Below are 27892 nucleotides of genomic sequence, written 5' to 3' on the forward strand. Positions count from 1 at the left end.
TCAGTGAGTCCTCTCATTTGTCAGTGAACCCTCTCATTTGTCAGTGAGTCCTCTCATTTGTCAGTGAATCCTCTCATTTGTCAGTGAGTCCTCTCATTTGTCAGTGAATCCTCTCATTTGTCAGTGAGTCCTCTCATTTGTCAGTGAGTCCTCTCATTTGTCAGTGAGCCCTCTCGTTTATTAGTGAGTCCTCTCATTTGTCAGTGAGCCCTCTCGCTTATTAGTGAGTCCCCTCATTTGTCAATGAGCACTCTCGTTTATTAGTGAGTCCTCTCATTTGTCAGTGAGCCCTCTCATTTATTAGTGAGTCCTCTCATTTGTCAGTGAGTCTCTCGTTTGTCAGTGAGTCCTCTCATTTGTCAGTGAGCCCTCTCATTTTTCAGTGAGCCCTCTCATTTGTCAGTGAGTCCTCTCATTTGTCAGTGAGCCCTCTCATTTATTAGTGAGTCCCCTCATTTGTCAGTGAGCCCTCTCGTTTATTAGTGAGTCCCCTCATTTGTCAGTGAGCCCTCTCGTTTATTAGTGAGTCCTCTCATTTGTCAGTGAGCCCTCTCGTTTATTAGTGAGTCCCCTCATTTGTCAGTGAGCCCTCTCGTTTATTAGTGAGTCCCCTCATTTGTCAGTGAGCCCTATCATTTATTAGTGAGTCCTCTCATTTGTCAGTGAGCCCTCTCCCTTATTAGTGAGTCCCCTCATTTGTCAGTGAGCCCTCTCGTTTATTAGTGAGTCCTCTCATTTGTCAGTGAGCCCTCTCGTTTATTAGTGAGTCCCCTCATTTGTCAGTGAGTCCACTCGTTTATTAGTGAGTCCCCTCATTTGTCAGTGAGTCCTCTCGCTTATTAGTGAGTCCCCTCATTTGTCAGTGAGTCCTCTCATTTATTAGTGAGTCCCCACATTTGTCAGTGAGCACTCTCGTTTATTAGTGAGTCCCCTCATTTGTCAGTGAGTCCTCTCGCTTATTAGTGAGTCCCCTCATTTGTCAGTGAGTCCTCTCGCTTATTAGTGAGTCCCCACATTTGTCAGTGAGTCCTCTCGTTTATTAGTGAGTCCCCTCATTTGTCAGTGAGTCCTCTCGTTTATTAGTGAGTCCCCACATTTGTCAGTGAGCCCTCTCGCTTATTAGTGAGTCCCCTCATTTGTCAGTGAGCCCTCTCGTTTATTAGTGAGTCCTCTCATTTGTCAGTGAGTCCTCTCGCTTATTAGTGAGTCCCCACATTTGTCAGTGAGTCCTCTCGTTTATTAGTGAGTCCCCTCATTTGTCAGTGAGTCCTCTCGTTTATTAGTGAGTCCCCACATTTGTCAGTGAGTCCTCTCGTTTATTAGTGAGTCCTCTCATTTGTCAGTGAGCCCTCTCGTATATTAGTGAGTCCCCTCATTTGTCAGTGAGTCCTCTCGTTTATTAGTGAGTCCCCTCATTTGTCAGTGAGCCCTCTCGTTTATTAGTGAGTCCCCTCATTTGTCAGTGAGCCCTCTCGTGTATTAGTGAGTCCCCTCATTTGTCAGTGAGTCCTCTCGTTTATTAGTGAGTCCCCTCATTTGTCAGTGAGCCCTCTCATTTATTAGTGAGTCCCCACATTTGTCAGTGAGTCCTCTCGTTTATTAGTGAGTCCCCTCATTTGTCAGTGAGTCCTCTCGCTTATTAGTGAGTCCCCTCATTTGTCAGTGAGTCCTCTCGCTTATTAGTGAGTCCCCACATTTGTCAGTGAGTCCTCTCGTTTATTAGTGAGTCCCCTCATTTGTCAGTGAGTCCTCTCGTTTATTAGTGAGTCCCCTCATTTGTCAGTGAGCCCTCTCGTTTATTAGTGAGTCCCCTCATTTGTCAGTGAGCCCTCTCATTTATTAGTGAGTCCCCTCATTTGTCAGTGAGCCCTCTCATTTATTAGTGAGTCCCCTCATTTGTCAGTGAGCCCCCTCGTTTATTAGTGAGTCCCCTCATTTGTCAGTGAATCCTCTCGTTTATTAGTGAGTCCCCTCATTTGTCTGTGAATCCTCTCGTTTATTAGTGAGTCCCCTCATTTGTCAGTGAGTCCTCTCGTTTATTAGTGAGTCCCCTCATTTGTCAGTGAGCCCTCTCGTTTATTAGTGAGTCCCCTCATTTGTCAGTGAGCCCTCTCATTTATTAGTGAGTCCCCTCATTTGTCAGTGAGCCCCCTCGTTTATTAGTGAGTCCCCTCATTTGTCAGTGAATCCTCTCGTTTATTAGTGAGTCCCCTCATTTGTCTGTGAATCCTCTCGTTTATTAGTGAGTCCCCTCATTTGTCAGTGAGTCCTCTCGTTTATTAGTGAGTCCCCTCATTTGTCAGTGAGCCCTCTCGTTTATTAGTGAGTCCCCTCATTTGTCAGTGAGCCCTCTCATTTATTAGTGAGTCCCCTCATTTGTCAGTGAGCCCCCTCGTTTATTAGTGAGTCCCCTCATTTGTCAGTGAATCCTCTCGTTTATTAGTGAGTCCCCTCATTTGTCTGTGAATCCTCTCGTTTATTAGTGAGTCCCCTCATTTGTCAGTGAGTCCTCTCGTTTATTAGTGAGTCCCCTCATTTGTCAGTGAGTCCTCTCGTTTATTAGTGAGTCCCCTCATTTGTCAGTGAGTCCTACAGAAAGACTTATTGCAAGAATTTCCTTCTGCAGAGACTAAAATTGGCAATTCACTTCCAGATGAACCGTGCCATTGGGAATTAATTGATTAATTGACCACAAGTATTGACAGTTATGTGGGCTAGTAAGTAGGCAGAATTGCATTTACTAACTAGCAATGATCAAGGACTCTTATAGGGATCTGATGACTATAAAGCTGGATGTACAGAGAAGACCCAGCTCTTCTAAAATGCAACCATTCAAGGGGATGTCGAATCCATCATATGAAATGGCAGATCAAGGACATGTAACAAAAAATTGTAATCAGCAAAAAGTGTAGTGAGCTTGTTCTTATGGTCAAACCTGTCCGTTCATGTAATATCTGCCTAGTGACGTGTCATCTGACAGTGGTGAAAATAATTCCAACCTCACTGATTAGCACTAGAGAGTCAACTATTCACAACTGACAATTCACATATCATTTAAAAATTATAAGTGTAATAGACAAAAATTGGGTAATTAGATTGACTTATATTTTATATTTATGGCCAACTCTGGCGTAGACAAGATAAGATAAGTCACATGGTAGCTTCCAAAAAGAACATAGAATCAGTTAATCTAATGTCAACTCTGTTGATTCCTGGCTTTATAGATGAGCAGGAAATGTAATTTTCCTTAAATTTAAAAAAACAAAACCTTATTCTCCAAAATGCTGGGTATTTATTATTCTTTACTCTGCATGATTTAAGCAGAATAGCAGCTAGGTATGGCTGTCATTTTGCTGGACTTAGAGGGCCAGGCAAAAGGTAAGAAAATAATAATAATGCTAACCTGGTTACTCACCTGTCCACTTATCCTGAAGCCATTTCTTCTTCTTTTCGTCTTTCCCCTCGGTAAACATCCTCGTCGGCCTCTTCACTCTCGATCGAGACTTCCAGCATTTCTAAACTTCTGACATCTTTGCCATTTAGTCGTCACAACATTACAACGATTGAAGGCATGGTGCGCAGTGACTACTGAGAACTAGACAGAGGACTGGATGGTGGGCTACACGGATGGTGAGACAGGTGGTTGGTAAGGTGCTATTTTTTTATTTTTAATATACGGAACATTAAACTAAAAGACAAATTAATTGAATTTCCCTGTAAAATCTGCGTGATTTGCCAAATTGGAATTTCGGAAAATCTGCTCATTCCTGCTAAACTGAAGGGCGGAAAGCGTTGTTGTTTGGTTGATCTTTATGAAACCAAGGTCAGGTTTCTTTCAATGTACTTTCAAACCTCTCAGAATTCGATCTGACCAGCCATGACCGGCTTCTGGTACGTCCCTGGAGACACCACTAGTGAATCAAAGGCTTATGAAGCCATGCTTTTTTTGTCCTCAGGCTGGTGAAGTTCATGTTAACACTTATTCCTTCTTCAGACATAACCAGACTGGGGTGAGCCTCACCATAAGGTCATGTTGAGTTACGTGAACAATTCAGACTAAGAAAAAAAAAATCTAATTAATTCTGTGCTTTTTTTTTTACAGAGCAGTAAACTTCTTCCATCTGCCAACTGCCGTAGACGTGAATTCAAGTAGTGACGTGTGAATGGCACTTGAGGTCTGCCAAGAATGGTTGGTGTTTAGTACTTCAGCCTTACATTTTGGCAAGTGAAAACCCAGGGGCAGACTCCGTTTCCTGACCAAGGTTATACAACATTTCCCCACTTGTTACAGCCGGGTAAAGTGATAGGTAATAAGCATCCATATCATTCCGCAGCCCAGATAATCAAAACATAATTAAGTTCCTAAGCGGGCCCCGTAATCTCTCCTGGGTGACATGTTATAGTGCCCTCGCCTCGTGATCCCTTCATATCAATTACTACTAGGCATGTCATTGTGTATAGCTCAGCAGAGGCTTTCGGAAATGGCTCTCATCTCGGGGCAGCTTGTCAAATAAGCCATACATATGTTGAAACAACCTACATCTGAGCAACAGAGAAACGCAACACAATTCCGATACACCCCTTTCCACCCTTCCCCCCCTCTTCGAACCTCAAAATGGGAAACACATTGATTTTCACTTGTATCAGTAAAATGGCAAAGAAAGGTCCGTACTTTGCATAATATATTTATCTTGGAAGTCGCCCTTCTATTCAAGCTCTCCAAGAATTCAAGTGCTGAAAGTAACACTAAATCAACAGCACTTTTAGTAATGAAATAAATTCTTTATAAGAGTCAAGTATAGGGGCTGACAAGGGTTTCGAATGGCGTGTTTTTATTAAAATTCTTTCATTCTGCAAAGCCCGTATTGTCTGTGATTCTTGGATTATGATTGGGGATGAGGAATAGCGAGAAGTCTATGCCGCTATTTATTTAGTCTGTCTGCCTGTGGCAAAAGAAAACACGATTCTTAATAAAAGGCTTCCTTTTGTGGGTGACCTAGCAAATTTTCAGATTGCTCGATAAAAAAAAGGTAGAGGGCTATGAAGGAGGTGAGGGCTCCCGGTTTAGTATTTGTCTTACTGAGGGCAGGAAGTCTAGAGTAAACTTTCCGACAAGTATTTCTGAAGAGAAGAGTGTCCACCATCGCTGCATGTTCATCTCTTCCCGAGGGACAGGTCCTCAACTTGGCCAAGTTTGCCATTTATTCACTCCCTGAATATTTTGGTGTTAAGTTAACCATGGGTAAGATTGGCCCATCGTAACTAGATGACTCCCCGGTTGGATTGGGTTGTAACACAATGATGGATCTAGCGGAAGACTACTCTATTGAAACTGACTTGGAGTCAATCTCTCGCACAAGAGACCAGTCTAATTGGTCATCTTAAAAAAAGTAACAGGAAAGTCATTTTTTAGTTAGTGGCTGCAAAAGATAAAAAAAATGAGACATAGTGCCTACTATTGCAATAAACTCCATACAAGGTGGAAATAAAGGTAGGGTAGTGAGGGATGCGCTCACTTTCTGGGGCTGTGAAATTGAGGGTAAAGACTTGTAGAATTATGGTCTGTCCGCTGCTGCTCCTTTCCTCAGTGATGGCGGACAAACAACACCGCAGGATAAATAACAATATAAAAAAATGCAGGACACGGGCTCTTCTCAATGACCATCCAAAGACATACTTGGCCTGATGAAGATATTAATTTGATAGTGAAACACTAAACCTTTGTCAATAAAGAAACCTTTGGCAGACGTTAACATCCCGTGTCCTGCACTTTTTTCTATATTGTTTCTATTTTTTTTTAACTAGGACATTAAATTCCTTATCAAAATCATATCAATGGCTGCTTGTCACCCACTGATCAATCATTTTTGTGTAAATTCGCTTTGTGCAGATTTGGCAAAATGGCGTCTGGCAGATTGCCATTTTGTAATTTTGCTGGCAAAAGTTTGAAAAAGAAAAAACTTGTACTCACCTCACCGCTCATCTATTTGGCCCCTCCACTGCTTATTGCCCTCCATCCGGTGCTCAGAGCTTCTTATTTTCCACATCATATGCCACATTTCCTGGGTTGTTCACTCTTGGTCGGGACTTCTGGCTGCTATCAGGCCATGAACATTATGTGTCATAATGTCATGATATTCGACGCGAGGTCTGGTCATGGCGTGAAGTCCTTACTTAGAGTAAACGGTCAAGAGCGACAATGGCCCAAAGAAGAGGCCATGAGGACTGGACAGCGGCAGAGAGCAGCAGACAGGCCAGACATGTGATGTGAGGTTTCTAGAACATCTTACTATCATTATGCTCAGACCATAAAAGGGTACATTGTATTCGTAAGTCTGTGAATTGGATATACCAAGAAAATCCATACAGTTCAACAAATTTAAATTTTCTCCAGTCCGCTTATCTCCACTTGTTATTTAGCTTTTCAGAGATCCTTAGAATGGCTGTGTAGCTAGAAGAGGTAAAGGTGTAGCAGTTCTGGCCGAAGAGCCTTCTGCCACATGGCTCAACAGGTTTTGCATTCGGTTGAGTTCAGGTCCTGCCCTAGCGCATCCCTCTTTGTTAACTGCCCAAAAAGTGTCTCAACTAAAATGTAGCAGAGGATACTGTTCAATGTGAACTTTAATGACCAGTGTGGACCAGTATTTAATAGATGCACTACTGTACAGAAGACCGGTTGACATCTTTGGTCGAATACTTTAGCTTCAGTGTTTTGGATAGTTGTTATGAACAGGTGATTCAGAACCACAATGGACCTAGTGGTTAAGAGCACACTAGTGACCTGTTTAGTTACAAACATAGGACAAGCTCTGAGACGTGGGAACTCTGCTGAAAGCAATTCCTAATCCTATCATACCACATTAGAGGTAGCCGTGGAGCGCTCCTGACCAGAACCTAGGCGCCTCGGCACAGCCTGAGAAACTAGCTAGCCCTGAAGATAGAAACATAAGCCTACCTTGCCTCAGAGAAATTCCCCAAAGGAAAAGGCAGCCCCCCACACATAATGACTGTGAGTAAGATGAAAATACAAACACAGAGATGAAATAGATTTTAGCAAAGTGAGGCCCGACTTACTGAATAGACAGAGGATAGGAAAGATAGCTTTGCGGTCAGTACAAAAACCTACAAACAACCACGCAGAGGGGACGAAAAGACCCTCCGTACCGACTAACGGTACGGAGGTGCTCCCTCTGCGTCTCAGAGCTTCCAGCAAGCAAGAAAAACCAATATAGCAAGCTGGACAGAAAAAATAGCAAACAAAGGTAACATAAGCAAAACTTAGCTCATGCAAGGCAGACAGGCCACAGGAACGATCCAAGAGATAACAAGACCAATACTGGAACATTGACTGGAGGCCAGGAGCAAAGCACTAGGTGGAGTTAAGTAGAGCAGCACCTAATGACTTAACCCCGTCACCTGAGGAAGGAAACTCAGAAGCCGCAGCCCCACTCACATCCACCAGAGGAAGCTCATAGACAGAACCAGCCGAAGTACCACTCATGACCACAGGAGGGAGCTTGACCACAGAATTCACAACAGATAGTATTTTATATTTAGTAACAAATATATTATTTCTCTTTGTTTTGTAGTTGTTGAACGTAATTTAGTCTTTTCCGTTCCCGATAGGGATGAGGCCATAAATACGTTCTGTCATGTAATTTCCTTGCGACAGGCGGAAAACACCTTTGAGCTCCTCAGTGATGTGACCCCTGGACTCTGCGTTAGCGTTAATACACCCCTGGTATTATAAATCGTCTATTTCGATGCCACCATTGATGAGATTCAGAGACCAGTTCACCACCACGTTACTCACATTTTATGTTTCTTAATGGAATGAAAAAATTCCATTAAGAAAATCCAATGTGTGTCGTTAATAATTGCCTGCTCTCGCTTTGACCTTGGTGACAACACTGTTTTTGCCATTAGTAGTTGGAAACTCCTCATTTTCTAGACTCTCGGGGGTTGTTAAATATTAAATTATAGATTTACCCTTTTACCAAAATTCTTTCCAGCTAAGTTTTGCTAAATGAACGAGGCTCTTTTCTTACTTCTTCACTCTTTCCAGTTGGATGAGCCGTTGACTCCACTCACACTACTCGGGCGACCTAGGTGACACATAGAGAACAGAAAGCCTAAAGGTTGCGTCATCGCTGTAAGGGAAGAATAAGTAATCCATTTGATTATGATTGAGTCATTACAATATTTTTATTGGTGTATGGACCAAAAACTGTTGTAACTCATTGTGAAGGGTTTGCAGAAAGGCAAACCATCAGCCTTTAGGTAAATGAACAAGTTTGCTTTAAATACGACACATTGGACCAATTGTACCAACAATAAATTTCAGAGAACTGTTCCACAGACCATTCCTCATTGATAATAAATCCTTTTAAAACAATCAGGATCCACAAAACAAAAATCAAACATAAGGAGAAAGGCCAAGACAAGAGGATTCAAGTCATAGAATTTGGACCTTCACTGGAAATTTTGGTATGTGATCAAAAACATTTCTTAAGATGTAGCTTTTCCATGCGTTTCCACAGGTTTTGTTGGAAAGGACATATACAATTTAATCCATTGACACGATCTAAAAGGTAAATGTCGTAGACACTTGTTCTAAAGCTGTTAACCAGTGGAACAAGTTAATTAATAAACTAGACAAGCCGGGTTTGTAAAAGAAAATCAACTGCAAAAACAAAATTGGATCCAAAAACATAGCCAGGAATGATTGGACCAGAGTTTAGGAAGACTGGCAGCCAGGCTGCTAATGTCAAAATGCAGTAGGCATCTACAGTAGGTTTTAATCCAGATGTATAGTCAAGAAGAAATACTGATTGGAGAACTAGTACTACATTCCAGAGAACTCCAGGGTGGTAGAATCATATACAATGTCAAATACTGCACCTGCAGCCAGGATTGTCTCCTAGTTGGTTGGTCAAATGGATGGTGTGGTTTGTCGGAAGTACTGCCAGAAACACATGGCACAATGAATGCCCTGCACAAAGAAGTCAACATGCTAGTACCTGGCAGAAAGGTTTGGTGCTGGAGTATGGTAAGTACATATATGACAACATCTTTTTTTGCCATCATTATTTTATGTCAGGCCACTTTCCAAAACGGGATGGACAGTGGAGTGGAAGAATGGACATCACTGCTAACCAATGTGTCTACTATAAACCTCATGAACATTCTTTCATCTTGGTGAAATGTAGACGTCAATCACAAGTCAGACTAGACCTGAAATTCCAGCTCCACTCCAGTGAAGATCACTTTAGATATGCCAATGCCATTAACTTTGCAGCCACGTTCACCAGCGTCAAAGATGGAGAATTGGTGCAGAAGACACTAGTGATATTTCATAGACGCAGTTTCATTGCGAGAAAGCTAATTGTGGGGGTTGGTTGCTGTCTAAGGACTCATTCAGACACCAGTGATTTCTCATGAGAGCTCGAATGATAAAAAGCAGGAGTGGAACATACAGAGAAAAATATAATTGAAAGATTTACAAATGTTCCACCTTTTGGAGACACTCCTGATTTTTGGCATTCAAAGACTGATGAAAAACCACTGATGTCTGAATGAGCCCTAAGGATGAGCCAAACCTGATTGAATTCGAATGGGAAAAATAAATTATCCAATGCAAATCGAGTTGCCAGGAAAAGTTGTTTATTGTGGTCTGTGGTCTTTCCAGACCCCACAATATGGAGGGTTAAAAAAATACAGCTCCCTCCTCACTCACCTATCCTACCACCGCGGCTGGTCTTCTCTTCCATCTTCATCTCCACTCTTCTGGATCTGCAGTATTGGCTGTGTCTCACGCAACGTCATGATTCTCCACGAAGCCTAGTCAATACCAAAGGGATAAAGGAAAATATATATATTTTTTAACCTATTACTACAGCTCAAAATTCGCATGAATTGGATCGCAAAACAAAAGGGTTTTGGTGAATTGTTCAATTCAAAGCAAAGTCAATTTTCTGACGTCTACCGGTGACTTTTCATTCTTCCTTCTTCCGATGACTTACTAAAGCTATTGACGTCTTGAGCTGCAGGTAAAACACATGGGGAATCGGGTATTTAATAAAAGCCGATGAAGAAAGGACTCCATTGAAACAACGTTTTATTGGAAACACCTACTCAAGTTAGATTTTTGTAGCTCCTACCCAGATGATGCAATCACCTTGCACCTTGCCTTCAAAGTCAAGAATGGGGGCTTAACTGTTTTCCTGTATTTTGTCTCAAAGTAAAAACTGTGGAAAGGAAAATGTCTCTCTAGAGAGGAGCGTACAGCCCGGCTGCCTAAATGGAACGCCTTTCTACCTAATAACCCCTGTAATGATATATTAATCTTTGTGAATAGAACATCAAAAAAAGGTGAACTTTATGAAGAAAATGTGCCTCAAAGGGACGGGAAAGGCCGAAAACTACAAAGAATAAAAATTAACAAACAAAACAATTCCAAGACAACCGAGATACATGTTACGTTTTAAAGAAAAAAAAAATAAAAAAAAGTAATTTAAAATATTAAAAAGAAACGACAAGCAGTGAAATACAAAAAACAAAAAACAAAATCTAAAAATATATAAAGAACAAAAATTGTAAAAACAATACAAATAAGGAATATTTAAAAGAAAATATAAAAATGTTGTAAAAACACACAAAAAAAGCTAAAAATAATAAGGATAAACTACAATGTCGGGAAAAGTGGCAGCAATAACGGGGAGACATTTAGGGCCAGAAGAGAATAACAGTTTGTTTTAATTTACTTTGAGATCTTTATAGAAAAGCTCAGGTATCAGCCGGTCCAGTAGTAAATCTTGACAAACACTATAAATTCCAGAAAGTTTGTGTTTCTCTAGTATTTCAGGATGTAGAGCAGACCACAATAGTATTCTAAGCTTAAAGCTCTTAGTAATTTATCCTTTAACTCTTAGCCCTCGTTTAAGCCTTAACTTTACTCATCTCACCGTTACATTTCTGCCGTGCTATATTAGCCGGTCATATAGGGTCATTGTATTTTATTCTTTAATATCTGCTCATATTGATATCCTACAGAGCTGAACTGACGATGGGCCTGCTCATATCCATGGGCGATGAGCAAATCTGCTGAAATTAGAATTTGTCAGTATGTTCAATTTGCATCATCATTATTTGATCAGGGTATAGATAATATACAAAAAATTGAATACTCTTCTATACACTCACCGGACGTGCCATTGATGCAGCTGACATCAACTGTGCATAGTGAAGATTTCCAAAGATTTTTTTCTTTTGATTTATCTCACCTTAGTACTGGATTCACAGCTGCACTGCTTAGTACTGTTGTATAACATCTTCTATGCTGTTGCCTCCTAGTTAGTATTTTCTCTCCCCGTCAGCTAGATTTACAGCTGCACTGCTCACTATCAAGGTTTTCTAGTTTCTGGCTGGAATCACATAAGCGTATGCTATCAAATGCGATATGCTAATGACACTCGGCACCAGCTATGCTGCGTGCGTGAGCCGAGAGTCAGTGCTCTGTGCTCCGATCCTCTCGCATCAGAGAATCGGAGCACAGGTGTGGAGGAGATATAGAAATTAATTTCTCTATTTCCTCTGTTGCTGGTGTCTGCAGGAATCACACTGCACTCCGGTGACATCCCAGTGCAGTGCGATGTTTCACATGCACCCATAGGATGCAATCACAGCATGCCGTGGGGTTTTTTGGGTTTTTTTTCAATCTGATCTCGATCCGATCAGAGCTGAAAAAAACACAGTTGAGCACACAGTCAGAATATCATTGGTTGGAATGTAATCCAATTTATTTGCAAGTGTGAACGAACCCTTTTTGTCTCATCCCATTGCTGGATTCACAGCTACACTGCTCAGTACAATTGTAAGATTACCCAAATGCTGATACATAGAGACAGGAGAGTAGGACTCCATGTGTATTGTGTATGGGAGACTTCATGGCAGCTAGTCTCCATCTAGTAGCTCAGAGTCAATGAACAATTAGACCGTGCAGAGTGGAAAACTGGAGAACATACAGGATACATGTTACATTATGAGAGGAAATGATGTTCTTCCTCATGTACACATAAAACTAAAATGAAAAGTATCAGTATGTGTTAAGCCTTCTTATATAACCTATATGCTGCGAATTATGGAGTGTTGACTTTTTTGTTTTCCTGTTGGAATCATAGCTTTCAGTCCTACATCTATTCTCCTTCCAAACCCAATGAAACACATTTTTCTAATTTTTATAATGTTCTTACATGTTCATACCATTAACACTGAGTAATATTTAGTAAGCTGATTGCCTATTGATGACACTTCATGTTTGACTTTAATTTTGTCCAGGTCACTTTGCCCTGGTTCACACCAAATTTTTCAAAACAATAATATTCCAGACCCGCATACTCCCATTTTAGAAAATAGGTCAGCCACCAATGTTGCATGCAAAAAGTGTCTTATGAGTGAAATGTATAAGTCGGTTAGATTCTTTCCCTAGGTGTGTCAAGGTGAGCGAAAAAAAAAGCACTATTTGCCTGGAGTAAGTACTGTAATGCCTTCTAATGATGCCACAGACTTGGTTTAAAATTTCAAACAATCCTCGAAATGAAACTTTGCTCAAAATTTCAAGCCATTATCAAACCGTCTAGCTAATATCTACGGGACACATTTATAAAATGATGGAATTGGAATTTTGAATCTTCAGATTCAATAGTGTCAACGTAGTCCAAAATAGTCTAAATAAAGTCTCGTACAATGGATATATAACTAAATTGTAGTAAAGACCCCCTGATCAAGCACATTGTGCGAAACATGCGTCAAGAGAAGTGGCCACTTTCATCCCTTGCCTTGGCTGGCATTATGTCTAAGTACTTGCTTGCATTAGGGTTTCTAGTTTTCCCAACTCCTTTTTTATATGGAGGATTTTTTAATACTTGTAGCCGATAGTAAAGTTTGTGATATTTTTTATATCTATAATATTTGGTTGTTTCCATGCTTAATGATCTTTTTTTAAGATTTACGATCTTGACTGATGTTCTGAGAAGAAAGCAAGTTAGAAGTCTCGTTGAAACTATGATACAATTGCTTGCAATAACTTGTGTAAAGGAGGATTAAAATGATAATCAGATACCGAGAGCTCGACCATCAACGCCGCTACCACGGGAGCCCACCGCTGGTTTTCACCCATCCCAGATAAATTGACGTTGACAGGTCTGCGTTGCATTAGAAACATTTTACAAGCTGTAAACCCAAAAATTGTTTCCAATTTCCATCTCAATGGGAGCTGTGTTGTGCAGCCGCGGCACAACGCTCGCTGTAGAGACCGTAGCGAATTGGATTAATCATAGGTTCTGGGCCGGTCGCCGGGTATTGTGTTAGGACATCTGCCAATGACCAAACTGGCAGCTCTCTGACAAAACAACCGTCCTCCGGGGTGTAGAGTCATTTTTGTAAATAATCTCAGCTGATCTCATATTTTTCTATCCCCCCGGTAAGGAGCAAATATGATACAGCTATTGAAAATATCCAAATATATATCATGTTTTCTAGTGCAGGAAGTCGATGAATGGGAAGCCTGGCGAAAGTTCTTGGATACTCGAAAAAGTCCCTTTATTCAATTTCCAACCCGGACCAAACTTAGGAACATCCATCAGTTTATCTTGGACGCCTCCGTCGACTCCTTCCTCTTCTCACTTTATAAACCCCCCATGTTCCTCATTTCATCAATCAGACTGGAAAAGAACACTGTCACCCCCACTATTGTTTTTCCAAATTCTCCCCGCCGCTACTCCATTTTCCAGCCTCATTCTTGTCATGTTGGCTCCCGAACGTATACTATAACATCGCATTGTGGTACTGGACGTGCTTAAAAAGATATTAAAGGCTTCCATATGGCTAATAGTCTACCGATGCTAAAAGCATTTTTGTAGCTGACGTTCAGCACACTCTCGAAAATCGTAAAAACATCCATTTTGTTTTTATCCGGAGTTTTATTTGCCTTCAGACCACGATGACTAAATAAAGAGGAAAAAAGCCAATGAATGTAAGAGCGGACGCCCGACACTGGATCTCGGCTCAACGAAACCTAATTTATGTATTTACAAAATAATCCTGGGGTTGGGGGCGAAACGAGGCTCGAAAACAGATCAGCTTCTCCCGGCCGCCCCCAAACCACATCACAAAGGGTTCACACCAACGTATCGCTCATACAGGAGGAGACGGCGTACATCGCATGACGGAGAGCGGAGAGGTCAACCATCTGCTAAAAGGTTTAAGAACGATCATCATAAAAAGAGAAAGCAGGAGATGAAACGTGATTCCACTACGACACCAACAACCTGTCTGTACAAAGAGCGCTGGAGTAAATTATCACATGGAACAAGATATGTAAGGAGTTTACACAATATGTCAGCGCTTCAATTCCAAAAATATCCACAAATAATTGTGTACATACATTACATTATTCATCTTGTCATCATTCTGGACAATATCATGTATTATACTCCAGAGCTGCACTCACTATTCTGCTGGTGCAGTCACTGTGTACATACATTACATTACTGATCCTGAGTTACATCCTGTATTATACTCCAGAGCTGCACTCACTATTCTGCTGGTGCAGTCACTGTGTACATACATTACATTACTGATCCTGAGTTACATCCTGTATTATACTCCAGAGCTGCACTCACTATTCTGCTGGTGCAGTCACTGTGTACACACATTACATTACTGATCCTGAGTTACATCCTGTATTATACTCCAGAGCTGCACTCACTATTCTGCTGGTGCAGTCACTGTGTACATACATTACATTACTGATCCTGAGTTACATCCTGTATTATACTCCAGAGCTGCACTCACTATTCTGCTGGTGCAGTCACTGTGTACATACATTACATTACTGATCTTGAGTTACATCCTGTATTATACTCCAGAGCTGCACTCACTATTCTGCTGGTGCAGTCACTGTGTACATACATTACATTACTGATCCTGAGTTACATCCTGTATTATACTCCAGAGCTGCACTCACTATTCTGCTGGTGCAGTCACTGTGTACATACATTACATTACTGATCTTGAGTTACCTCCTGTATTATACTCCAGAGCTGCACTCACTATTCTGCTGGTGCAGTCACTGTGTACATACATTACATTACTGATCCTGAGTTACATCCTGTATTATACTCCAGAGCTGCACTCACTATTCTGCTGGTGCAGTCACTGTGTACATACATTACATTACTGATCCCGAGTTACCTCCTGTATTATACCCCAGAGCTGCACTCACTATTCTGCTGCTGCAGTCACTGTATACATACATTAAACTACTGATCATGAGTTACATCCTGTATTATACCCCATAGCTGCACTCACTATTCTGCTGGTGCAGTCACTGTGTACATACATTACATTACTGATCCTGAGTTACATCCTGTATTATACCCCAGAGCTGCACTCACTTTCTGCTGGTGCAGTCACTGTGTACATACATTACTAATCCTGAGTTACCTCCTGTATTATATTCCAGAGCTGCACTCACTATTCTGCTGGTGCAGTCACTGTGTACATACATTATATTACTGATCCTGAGTTACATCCTGTATTATACCCCAGAATTGCACTCATATTCTGCTGGTGCAGTCACTGTGTACATACATTACATTACTGATCCTGAGTTACATCCTGTATTATACTCCAGAGTTGCACTCACTATTCTGCTGGTACAGTCACTGTGTACAAACATTACATTACTGATCCTGAGTTACATCCTGTATTATACTCCAGAGCTGCACTCACTATTCTGCTGGTGCAGTCACTGTGTGCATACATTACATTACTGATCCTGAGTTACATCCTGTATTATACTCCAGAGCTGCACTCACTATTCTGCTGTTACAGTCACTGTGTACATACATTACATTACTGATCCTGAGTTATATCCTGTATTATACTCCAGAGTTGCACTCACTATTCTGCTGGTACAGTCACTGTGTACAAACATTACATTACTGATCCTGAGTTACATCCTGTATTATACTCCAGAGCTGCACTCACTATTCTGCTGGTGCAGTCACTGTGTGCATACATTACATTACTGATCCTGAGTTACATCCTGTATTATACTCCAGAGCTGCACTCACTTTCTGCTGGTGCAGTCACTGTGTACATACATTACTAATCCTGAGTTACCTCCTGTACTATACTCCAGAGCTGCACTCACTATTCTGCAGGTGAAGTCACTGTGTACATACATTACATTACTGATCCTGAGTTACCTCCTGTATTATACCCCAGAGCTGCACTCACTATTCTGCTGGTGCAGTCACTGTGTACATACATTACTAATCCTGAGTTACCTCCTGTATTATACTCCAGAGCTGCACTCACTATTCTGCTGGTGCAGTCACTGTGTACATACATTACATTACTGATCCTGAGTTACATCCTGTATTATACCCCAGAACTGCACTCATATTCTGCTGGTGCAGTCACTGTGTACATACATTACATTACTGATCCTGAGTTACATCCTGTATTATACTCCAGAGCTGCACTCACTATTCTGCTGGTGCAGTCACTGTGTATATACAATACATTACTGATCCTGAGTTACATCCTGTATTATACCCCAGAGCTGCACTCACTATTCTGCTGGTGCAGTCACTGTGTACATACATTACATTCCTGATCCTGAGTTACATCCTGTATTCTACTCGAGAGCTGCACTCACTATTCTGCTGGTGCAGTCACTGTGTACATACATTACATTACTGATCCTGAGTTACCTCCTGTATTATACCCCAGAGCTGCACTCACTATTCTGCTGGTGCAGTCACTGTGTACATACATTACATTACTGATCCTGAGTTACCTCCTGTATTATACTCCAGAGCTGCACTCACTATTCTGCTGGTGCAGTCACTGTGTACATACATTACATTACTGATCCTGAGTTACATCCTGTATTATACTCCAGAGCTGCACTTACTGTTCTGCTGGTGCAGTCACTGTGTACATACATTACATTACTGATCCTGAGTTACATCCTGTATTATACTCCAGAGTTGCACTCACTATTCTGCTGGTGTAGTCACTGTGTGCATACATTACATTACTGATCCTGAGTTACATCCTGTATTATACCCCAGAGCTGCACTCACTATTCTGCTGGTGCAGTCACTGTGTACATACATTACATTACTGATCCTGAGTTACATCCTGTATTATACTCCAGAGCTGCACTTACTATTCTGCTGGTGCAGTCACTGTGTACATACATTACATTACTGATCCTGAGTTACATCCTGTATTATACTCCAGAGTTGCACTCACTATTCTGCTGGTGTAGTCACTGTGTGCATACATTACATTACTGATCCTGAGTTACATCCTGTATTATACCCCAGAGCTGCACTCACTATTCTGCTGGTGCAGTCACTGTGTACATACATTACATTACTGATCCTGAGTTACATCCTGTATTATACTCCAGAGCTGCACTCACTATTCTGCTGGTGCAGTCACTGTGTACATACATTACATTACTGATCCTGAGTTACATCCTGTATTATACCCCAGAGCTGCACTCACTATTCTGCTGGTGCAGTCACTGTGTACATACATTACATTACTGATCCTGAGTTACATCCTGTATTATACACCAGAGCTGCACTCACTATTCTGCTGGTGCAGTCACTGTGTACATACATTACATTACTGATCCTGAGTTACATCCTGTATTATACCCCAGAGCTGCACTCACTATTCTGCTGGTGCAGTCACTGTGTACATACATTACATTACTGATCCTGAGTTACATCCTGTATTATACTCCAGAGCTGCACTTACTATTCTGCTGGTGCAGTCACTATGTACATACATTACATTACTGATCCTGAGTTACATCCTGTATTATACTCCAGAGTTGCACTCACTATTCTGCTGGTGTAGTCACTGTGTGCATACATTACATTACTGATCCTGAGTTACATCCTGTATTATACCCCAGAGCTGCACTCACTATTCTGCTGGTGCAGTCACTGTGTACATACATTACATTACTGATCCTGAGTTACATCCTGTATTATACTCCAGAGCTGCACTCACTATTCTGCTGGTGCAGTCACTGTGTACATACATTACATTACTGATCCTGAGTTACATCCTGTATTATACACCAGAGCTGCACTCACTATTCTGCTGGTGCAGTCACTGTGTACATACATTACATTACTGATCCTGAGTTACATCCTGTATTATACCCCAGAGCTGCACTCACTATTCTGCTGGTGCAGTCACTGTGTACATACATTACATTACTGATCCTGAGTTACCCCCTGTATTATACTCCAGAGCTGCACTCACTAGGACTTTATTTTAGATGCTTAGAAAAGGTATCAAGAACCATGCATAGATAGCACAACCATAATTAAGAATCTAAATAAGCTTAAAGTTAAACAATATTAGGAAATATTCACTTTTTTTTGCTTTTGGAGTGCAGTAAGTGAAATCTCTGCTTGAAGCCCGACTGGGTGTCTTTTTAGAGTGTTTCCTTTTGGACTTGCGCCTTTACCCCTATTAAATTCTGCCTATCACAGCTTGATAGAATCTGAGACTGCCAGTGTATGGGTGTTGTGATTGGCTCCTTCTGGGACGGGAGGTAGGGGTTAAAGTGCACAGCCCCAGAGAAGACTCTAAAGAAATGCCTGGCTGGACTGCAAGCAGAAATTTCACATATTGCGCTCTAAAAGCAAAAAAATGTGAATATCTTTGCAATGTAGTTACAGAATGCAAAACAGAAAAGAGCATCAGAATCAGGGAAGCTCACGGATTTTTACAAGGTATTCTTTTTTTTTTAGTCAAGTGACCGGTCATTTTTAACAACCCGTTATGAGACCTGATAGTTCATTCTGCTAATGAACGTGCAGTTTTTTAATAGAATATGAAAAAGAGAAACACCCCAGAGACCTGCACAAAGCACTAAAACACTGTTTACTAACTATAATAAACGGGAGTTGCAGCATCTCCTACTGCAGACGCTTTCTGCTAAGACAAATATTCACAGACGATATTCATATGTTACAATAGTTGTCGATATCAAGCTGAGACACATAAGCAAAATACAGTGGTGGATGTAGGACAGATAAACCTGCCTGATATGTACAGATAGGGAGTCACTCATCAAGGTCATTAGCATCTAATCTGACCATAACCTGGTGGGGGAAAGGGTGGCATAGATGTATCGAAAGCAGGAGTCATAACGAGAAAGGACAACACAAATGATGAGGAGCAATTCTCAGAACGTCACCTGAGGAGAACTGCAGAGATGTTGAAACTAAGCAAACACAATACAACGAGGAGTGGAAAGGGGTTAAGCTCAGAGGGGCCAAACTTCTGAGTGGGCTACTAACCAGGAAACCATGTATAGAGCTATGGAGGTGCCCCCTAATCGTGGGTATAGAGGATCCTCAGCAGATGACTGAGCTGTTAATGAAAATACAAGTCTATACAAAGACCAACACTGACATGACCGCCACACGGTAACCATATAGTGGTAGATACCAGACCTGCAGAACATATAGGAGGTTATAGTACAGTTATAGGTGGTGACTTCTTTCGGATGGGGTAGCTCTCTTTTCTCCTTTTTTCCATCTGGCTGATGGAGGAGCTCAATCTTAGGATGTTGTGAGATGTTCTCCTTTTGACGTCTTCCAGTGGTCATACAGTATTACCATTAACTTCTCCTCTGCACTTCTGGCGCTCAGTCTTCTGAACATCAACATATCGGTGTAAGTGTTTCAATAAAGTCTTCCAGGCCCTTGAACTTGACCGTGATCCTTGTCTGCCATTTGCCCTGACCTTCACTTCTATTGAGAGACCTCTGACTCCTCTGACCGACGGATTTTCACATATCTTATTTGGGCCTTCATGTTTTGATTTCAGCCTCTGTCAGAGCGGCTACAATCAGATTGAGTTTTAGGAAAACCCATTGACCAGATGCCTGTGCATGGGTTAGATCCTGAATATCGGTGGCTCCTTCCAAGGTTCCCAACGTTTCACCTTACTTAAAGCCAAGTTCATTGCAACTGAGGCCTTCACCTCTTCCGGGTATGTCTTGTCCAATATCATGATGGCAACTTCATGTCCTCCACCAATAAAGACAGATTGGACAATATAATCAAGGTGAGATGGATCCAACAAATAAGTGTAATTTCTTTGGAGCTGGTGCCAAAGTGCCTCCTTGTGCGCTGGTCTTGTGTAAAATATGGCCTTAGGAGGGCTAAAACTATCAGGACTTCTAGAAGCGAGCATGGAACTCCAATATGGAAGATCTTGTAGCTCCTGTGGTTACTAGACTGGTACAAAAGTCAGAAGGATTGTCCACGTAACAGTCCACATGTTTCCAGGGAATTCTGCATGCAAATACCTCTCCTTGGGAATCTCATTTTTTCCCATCTGGATTAAAATAACAGCTTTACATTCTAGCTTTCTTTCCAAGCCAGAGGATTTTGTGGAGCCTGGACCACGCACTTCAGGAACTGTCGTTACCTCTTTCCAGTTTTGACCACTGTGATTTCTCGAAGAAAAATTGTAGAACAAGGAGGTGAAGAAAAAAGTATGGAATCAGACGTGAGATCAGGGGAGCGCCAGGAACAATTTACCATTTTATTTTAGAGACTTGTATAACCTCTGCTCTATTTTGACTCTCGGTAGAGACAATACATCGAATTCACGGAAAGCTCAAAGTGATGAAAGGTTCTTGAAGTGGATTCAGCTGGAGAATTATCCTTTATCAGGCTGTGACCTCGAGGAATCCACTGTGAGACTATACAGTGATTACAGCGACTCCAGACATCAAATCTACACCGGACCAGACCTGGATGTGGGAGAAAGGAATCCATCAGATACTGTCCAATCAGCTAGTAATAAAATGGGATCACGTGTCACACTTATTACCATAAATCAGATATCAATTATCTATCTATTATCTAACTAGTTATCTATCTATCTATAATCAATTATTTATTTATCAATTATCTACATATTATATGTTATCTATCTGTCTTTTATTATCTATCTATTATCTATCTATCTATCTATCCATTATCTATTATCTATGTATCTATTATCTATCTATTATCTATCTATTATCTATCTATTATCTATCTATTATTTATCCATTATCTATCTATCTATTATCTATCTATTATTTATCTGTCTATCCATTATCTAATATCTATCTATTATTTATCTATCTATCCATTATCTATTATCTATCTATTATTTATCTATCTATCCATTATCTATTATCTATCTATTATTTATCTGTCTATCCATTATCTATTATCTATCTATTATTTATCTGTTTATTATCTATCTATCTATTATCTATCATCTATCTATTATCTATCTATTATTTATCTATCCATTATCTATTATCTATCTATTATCTATCTATTATTTATCTAATACAAAGAAGGAAATAATTAGTTGATTCCTTGCAGATTTTGTAAGTTTTCCCACTGACAAAGACATGAACAGTCTATAATTTTAAGGGTCGGTTAACTTTAATATTGAGAGATCGATGTGAATACTTTTCTGCCCAATGATGACAGAAGTATTCTGGGAGTGATACCTTTATTGGCTAACCAGAAAATAATATGTTTGCAAGCTTATAGAATATCAAAAATAAAATCCAGAAAATCGCATTGTATTAATTATATAAATGTATTTGCATTTTGCAGTGAGAAATAAGTATAATACTCTATTACTAAGCTGTGGGCTTGATGTCACCGGACAATACTAAAGTGACATCAACCCCACAAATATGGACCCCACTGACACCGTCACAGGCCAAGTGGGAAGAGCCAGGCAAAGTGGCAGAATTGGTGAATCTAATAGATGCGCTTTTTATGGGGTGGATGCGGGCTGCTATTTTTAGGCTCTTGCCAGCCTGAGAATACCAGCCCCCAGCTGTACGCCTTAGCTTGGCTCATTGTCAAAAATAGGGGGAGCCCCAAGTCATTTTTTTAATTATTTTTTTTTAATAATTAAAAATCAGCATGGGGACCCCTGTATTCTTGATAACCAGCCTTGCTAAAGCTGATAGCTTAGGGTTGCAGCCTGCAGCTGTCAGTTTGTTCTGGCTTGTTATCAAAAATACAGGGGAACCTATGTCATTTTTTTTTAAATTAATGATTAATAGCTCAATTAATGAGTCAATTGATGCCACTTTTCCAGTTGTCTGACCCTAATTTTAAGCTGTTTTGGCAGCTTTTTGTCTCCCCCTGAAGGTGTTGTCTATGCATTTGGTTTTGCTTCCTATTGAAGTCAACATGTTTGACGAACGTCAGGACGGTCGCTCATCTGTAATCATCACCTTACAGAAACTCTCCGATCTCTTCCCGGATTTCATCTCCATGCACTCATCATCAAGACTGGTGGAGTTTGTGACTATTTCTGGACTTGGCAAGCATCACTAACATGGACAGTCTCTTTATAACCGGGGTGAGCTGTCATGTGGCTGTATTATTTGGTATGGCGTTTCCGGCACTCCTCTATGTTGTTACATGTCATATAAATGTTAATCCAAGAGAAATGGCCAAATATGAAAAAAAGCTCTATCACAGAAAACCAGAGTATTACCCAAAAACGAAAAAAGAGAAAATAATGCAATAGTACTAACTTACTGCCAAGATGTGGAAGAAAGGCCCCGACGCGCGTTTCGCTGTTAGTGCTTCCTCGGGGGGCATGTCATATACATGATAGAAGCCCCTGTACAACATGACCTGCTCGTTGCGTCCCTGATCTCCAGGTCTTCTGCTGATTGTACCTGATATCGCATTTTCCAAAAATCCTCTGTGTTTCATTATTTGATTTCCAACATATCAGGAGCTATTTAAAGGGAAAAGAAGGAGACTTTAACGAGGCGCATGGTAAGCGGATATTTTCCGTTGCAGAATATGTATGTGTTCTAGGTGTTTCATATCACATCCTTGAAAAAAAATGTCCCTCGCTACAACATATCCCGCTAAAATTTACAGGACCCGAGAAAAACATATATCAGTCAGAATGGAAAACTACTCATTACCCCAGAAGAACGCAATATTAAGAAAAATATTCAGCCGGAATGTCAAAAACCTATAAATTATATTTATGTTCTACATCTATTCATTTATTCATATACAATTACTATATCCGCTGACGAACAAAAGAGATCAGATTAGGCATTGCGATAGAAATTTTCTCTTAATAGCTTGCATTTTTCCTTAAAAGTCATTTTTTTTGCTTTTGGATTTCATTAAAAAAAAGTGCACCAATTTCCTTCTATAACTTTTGTATTTCACTATTGTTGGCTGCAAAATGAGTTGAAGAGCCGTCAGCAAGGTGGCTTTGGCAGGAGAGTTTTAAGTGTTATTTTCCTTCTTGAGATTCTCCCGGCTGATTTATGACTACATGAAAGGTGAGTTGACTTGGTGGCCACAAATCGGCAGAACGGAGCTCAAAAGAAGAGAAGATGGGAGTTAGAAATTCTCCTGTCAGAACGATCTCACTAATGAATTCTCAGTTAATTCATTAAAAAAAACATTTATTTATATGTCTACCTGGACCTGCTCCAGCAATGTCATCTATGCTGGTTCCTGTCCCTTCTGTTTCTGCTTCGTCCGGAAGGTGGCACCACCTGGGGGTATACGATCTTTATTTCTGCTTTCTGTGAGGCTTGCGTGAGGCTTTCTACCCTTTAAGCTTCTGGATCTCTGACTTCTACTACCAGTCGATGCGTTCTGCTTACCTGGTTCATCGCTCTAGTCGGTGCTCTTCTTTTGTCCTCCTGATTCCTTCCATTTTATAACATCAGCTTGAATTTTGGCCATCCACTGGCTTTATGATTTAATCTCTGACATTACCTCTTGCTTGGCCTTGAGCTCGCATGATGACCGACCCTCCTTGCCTCTGGTTTGCTCCATGGTTAAGCAGCCCTTCTATGGAAGCAATTCAATGGACCCCATTGTGAGGCAAGATCCCTCTACAAGGCTTAAAGGGTGAAGATTGGGTTTTTTCTGGAACGTTACAGAGTGGCTTGGGTCAAGTCTGTCTGACGTAGCTTTTTTGCGTCTTTGGCCTCTGACAGATTTGACAGACAACATTGTATTCATTCTGTGTGCAGCGTTGGTGATGGAGATGTTAAGGGCCATATGCTGGGTGGCACAGGCACTGTCCAGCCAGAGATGCTGCTGTGGCTTGGACTTGTCATGACACCTATCAGGTAGAATGGGAGCGTGTGCAGCACAACACATCAACAGGTCTAATCAGATCTCTGATTTGACCAATGGGGCAGCACTATACCCTACTTAAACTCCGAGTGTCCAGTTACTGAAGTTAGGGCTGCTTGTTATTAGGCTTCATTTACCCCTAGTTCCCTGGCACTAATCTTCTACAGTGCTCAATCTGGTCTTGACCAGACATCATAATCTCTGATATTCCTCACGATCTGACATATTGTATCAGACTTTGCCTCCTGGTGCCTGACCCCGGCTATTCCGTTTACTACGATACTGCCTCCTGATTCAGTTTCTGTTCTTTTTATTAATGACCCAGCTTATTTGACTTTCTTTATCCCCGACTTTTTCGTCCAGCCAGAAGTCACATCGTGAACACAATCTAAGCTTCTCCGTAGAAAGTCCATACACCTGTATGTGCTGACAGGGTGGTCTGCTAGAGAATGTGGCTAGCCCCAAGTCTGTCCAAAGTAGCCTTTTTAGTCGAGGGCCTCAGACAGACTTTACACTTTTTAATGACCCCAGGCCAGAGATGAAGAGTGTCTCATGCCCAGACTATGGATGATGGCAATCAATGCTAAGCTCTTTGTTCTTACATGAAACATAATTTTCAGGACGAAGATCTTGTATTTGAACCCCAAAAACCTGGATTCAAGTTAAAACTGACATCTTTCTTCTGCACAGTTGGTGTGAACCTATGGGGTATTCTTCTTTAATTTCCTCTTGGCTTGACATATATGGAGATGAGTAGCATGAGCTCATCAGCTTTGGAACAAACAAGATTTTGGGATATTCTGTTTGGAGATGTTTATGTTATAAGTATCCATGTGTGATGATCACCCAGTATAGATAAAATAAGAGTAGGAGAAAAGAGCCAGGACCAACAGTTGACTCACCCTCAACGCTGTCAAGAAATGTTGGGCAGACAAGTTCTTGTCCCTTGTCATTACATGATGGAGAGCTCCATTTTGATTGATGGTTCTCCTCCTTCCTCTTCACTTGTGGTCCTACTGAGAACATTTCTGATTGATGATATCACAGATTTCTACTAAGAAGTATTTTGCAGCAGCAGCAAAGAATTTTCATTTTATTCCAAAGTTTTGTACCATGTCCCCGGCCAAGAAAGGCCACAGAGAAGCTTTCTTCACTCTCAGCAGTCAGGAATGAAGCCAAGTGGAGAGCGTCCCATGGGTGAGCATTCCTCACAGGCCAGGGATGCAGAAGTCTCTGTGGCCTGGCTTTATCTAGGGGCCTCTTCAAAGAAAACATTGAAATCCACAGGCCTATAATGTGACTTTTATCATGGGAGACCAAGACGGACACACGGAGGATTACATTACTGTAATTAAAAAGCTGCTGATGTAGGAAAGAAAGCAGAGCACAATATGGAATGGCCGCAGTTCAGCGCGTAACGCTTTTATTGTTGTGTTTCTACAATCCTTGGATTCCTCAGGTCTTATTCATCGCACGTGTCGTTCAGTATTTGTTTTACAGCTCGCCAGTGCTACATCTCAATGGTTTCAGCTTCAGAAATTATAGGTTTCCCGGACTCCTACAAAGATTCCGGAATGTGCGGCTCAAACCCACCGACCAGATTCCCCAAAAATTAATATTCCAAAGCCAGAAGTTAGACGTCCGGGCAGTAGGAGGACTTTGATATTAAATATCACTGACAGATTCGTCCGTAAATAGCTTATTACAATGGAGATGAAGCAGAAATCCACGAGAAGCACAGCTCCGGGTACAGATCTGACACCATCACCGACTGCAGGAGGAAGGATGAGGATGACGCAATGTTACTTCATTGTTGGTCTAGGTGACAGTCAACGTCCTCCAGAACAGGCGAACCCACGTAAGTGGAAAATACCTATATAAAGGATCTACGCCAAGTGACAAATACTCAAAAATGGAGACAAATCAAACCAGCAGCCATATACAGGAAGCGGGAGCAGGTCCCAAGACTCCAAAACAATTCAACCCCCAAAGGAGGAGGAGAGTACAATGAAAAGCCCAATAAATACAACCCTGGTGTGATTGGACGCGCCATGCCATATACATTATCAGGCAGCAGAAGACACAAGAACATCATAACACAACAGGAGGAAGAAGAAGAACACGAGAATTATCCAGAGCTGAAGATCCAATGTTAGGAAAGATGACACTTGGGGTACAGGATAATGACACTGACACTTGGGGTACAAGATAATGACACTGACACTTGGGGTACATGTTGATGACACTTACACTTGGGGTACAGAATAATGACACTGACACTTGGGGTACATGATGATGACACTGACACCTGGGGTACATGATGATGACACTGACACTTGGGGTACAGGATAATGACACTGACACTTGGGGTACAGGATAATGACACTGACACTTGGGGTACAAGATAATGACACTGACACTTGGGGTATATGTTGATGACACCCCAAGTGTCAGTGTCATCATGATGTACCCCTAGTGTCAGTGTCATCAACATGTACCCCAAGTGTCAGTGTCATCAACATGTACCCCAAGTATCAGTGTCATCAACATGTACCCCAAGTGTCAGTGTCATCAACATGTACCCCAAGTGTCAGTGTCATGAACATGTACCCCAAGTGTCAGTGTCATCAATATGTACCCCAATTGTCAGTGTCATCAACATGTACCCCAAGTGTCAGTGTCATTATCCTGTACCCCAAGTGTCAGTGTCATTATCCTATACCCCAAGTGTCAGTGTCATCAACATGTACCCCAAGTGTCAGTGTCATCAACATATACCCCAAATGTCAGTGTCATTATCCTGTACCCCAAGTGTCAGTGTCATTATCCTGTACCCCAAGTGTCAGTGTCATTATCCTGTACCCCCAGTGTCAGTGTCATCATCATGTACTCGAGTGTCAGTGTCATCATGATATACCCCAAGTTTCAGTGTCATCAACATGTACCCCAAGTGTCAGTGTCATCAACATGTACCCCAAGTGTCAGTGTCATCAACATGTACCCCAAGTGTCAGTGTCATCAACATGTACCCCAAGTGTCAGTGTCATTATCCTGTACCCCAAGTGTCAGTGTCATCAACATGTACCCCAAGTGTCAGTGTCATCAACATGTACCCCAAGTGTCAGTGTCATCAACATGTACCCCAAGTGTCAGTGTCATCAACATGTACCCCAAGTGTCAGTGTCATTATCTTGTACCCCAAGTGTCAGTGTCATTATCCTGTACCCCAAGTGTCAGTGTCATTATCCTGTACCCCAAGTGTCAGTGTCATCATCATGTACCCCAGGTGTCAGTGTCATCATCATGTACCCCAAGTGTCAGTGTCATTATTCTGTTCCCCAAGTGTAAGTGTCATCAACATGTACCCCAAGTGTCAGTGTCATCAACCTGTACCCCAAGTGTCAGTGTCATTATGCTGTACCCCAAGTGTCAGTGTCATCAACATGTACCCCAAGTGTCAGTGTCTTCAACATGTACCCCAAGTGTCAGTGTCATCAACATATACCCCAAGTGTCAGTGTCATTATCTTGTACCCCAAGTGTCAGTGTCATTATCCTGTACCCCAAGTGTCAGTGTCATTATCCTGTACCCCAAGTGTCAGTGTCATCATCATGTACCCCAGG

The 27892-nt window shown here is 41.3% G+C and overlaps 1 long non-coding RNA gene across 1 annotated transcript in view; it reads right to left on the bottom strand.

Moving 5' to 3' along the window:
- Positions 1 to 20661: 20661 nt before the first annotated feature.
- LOC138658394 (uncharacterized) overlaps positions 20662 to 27892 on the bottom strand; it is a 174999-nt gene continuing 167768 nt past the window's right edge. Inside the window, exons 2-3 of the long non-coding RNA XR_011317485.1 lie at positions 22686 to 22890; positions 20662 to 20872 (exon numbers count right to left, since the gene is read on the bottom strand). This is a non-coding gene — a long non-coding RNA (uncharacterized lncRNA). The remainder of the gene's footprint in view (positions 20873 to 22685; positions 22891 to 27892) is intronic.

Source organism: Ranitomeya imitator, chromosome 1 (genome assembly GCF_032444005.1).
Source record: "Ranitomeya imitator isolate aRanImi1 chromosome 1, aRanImi1.pri, whole genome shotgun sequence".
In the NCBI taxonomy this organism is placed as follows: Eukaryota; Metazoa; Chordata; class Amphibia; order Anura; family Dendrobatidae; genus Ranitomeya; species Ranitomeya imitator.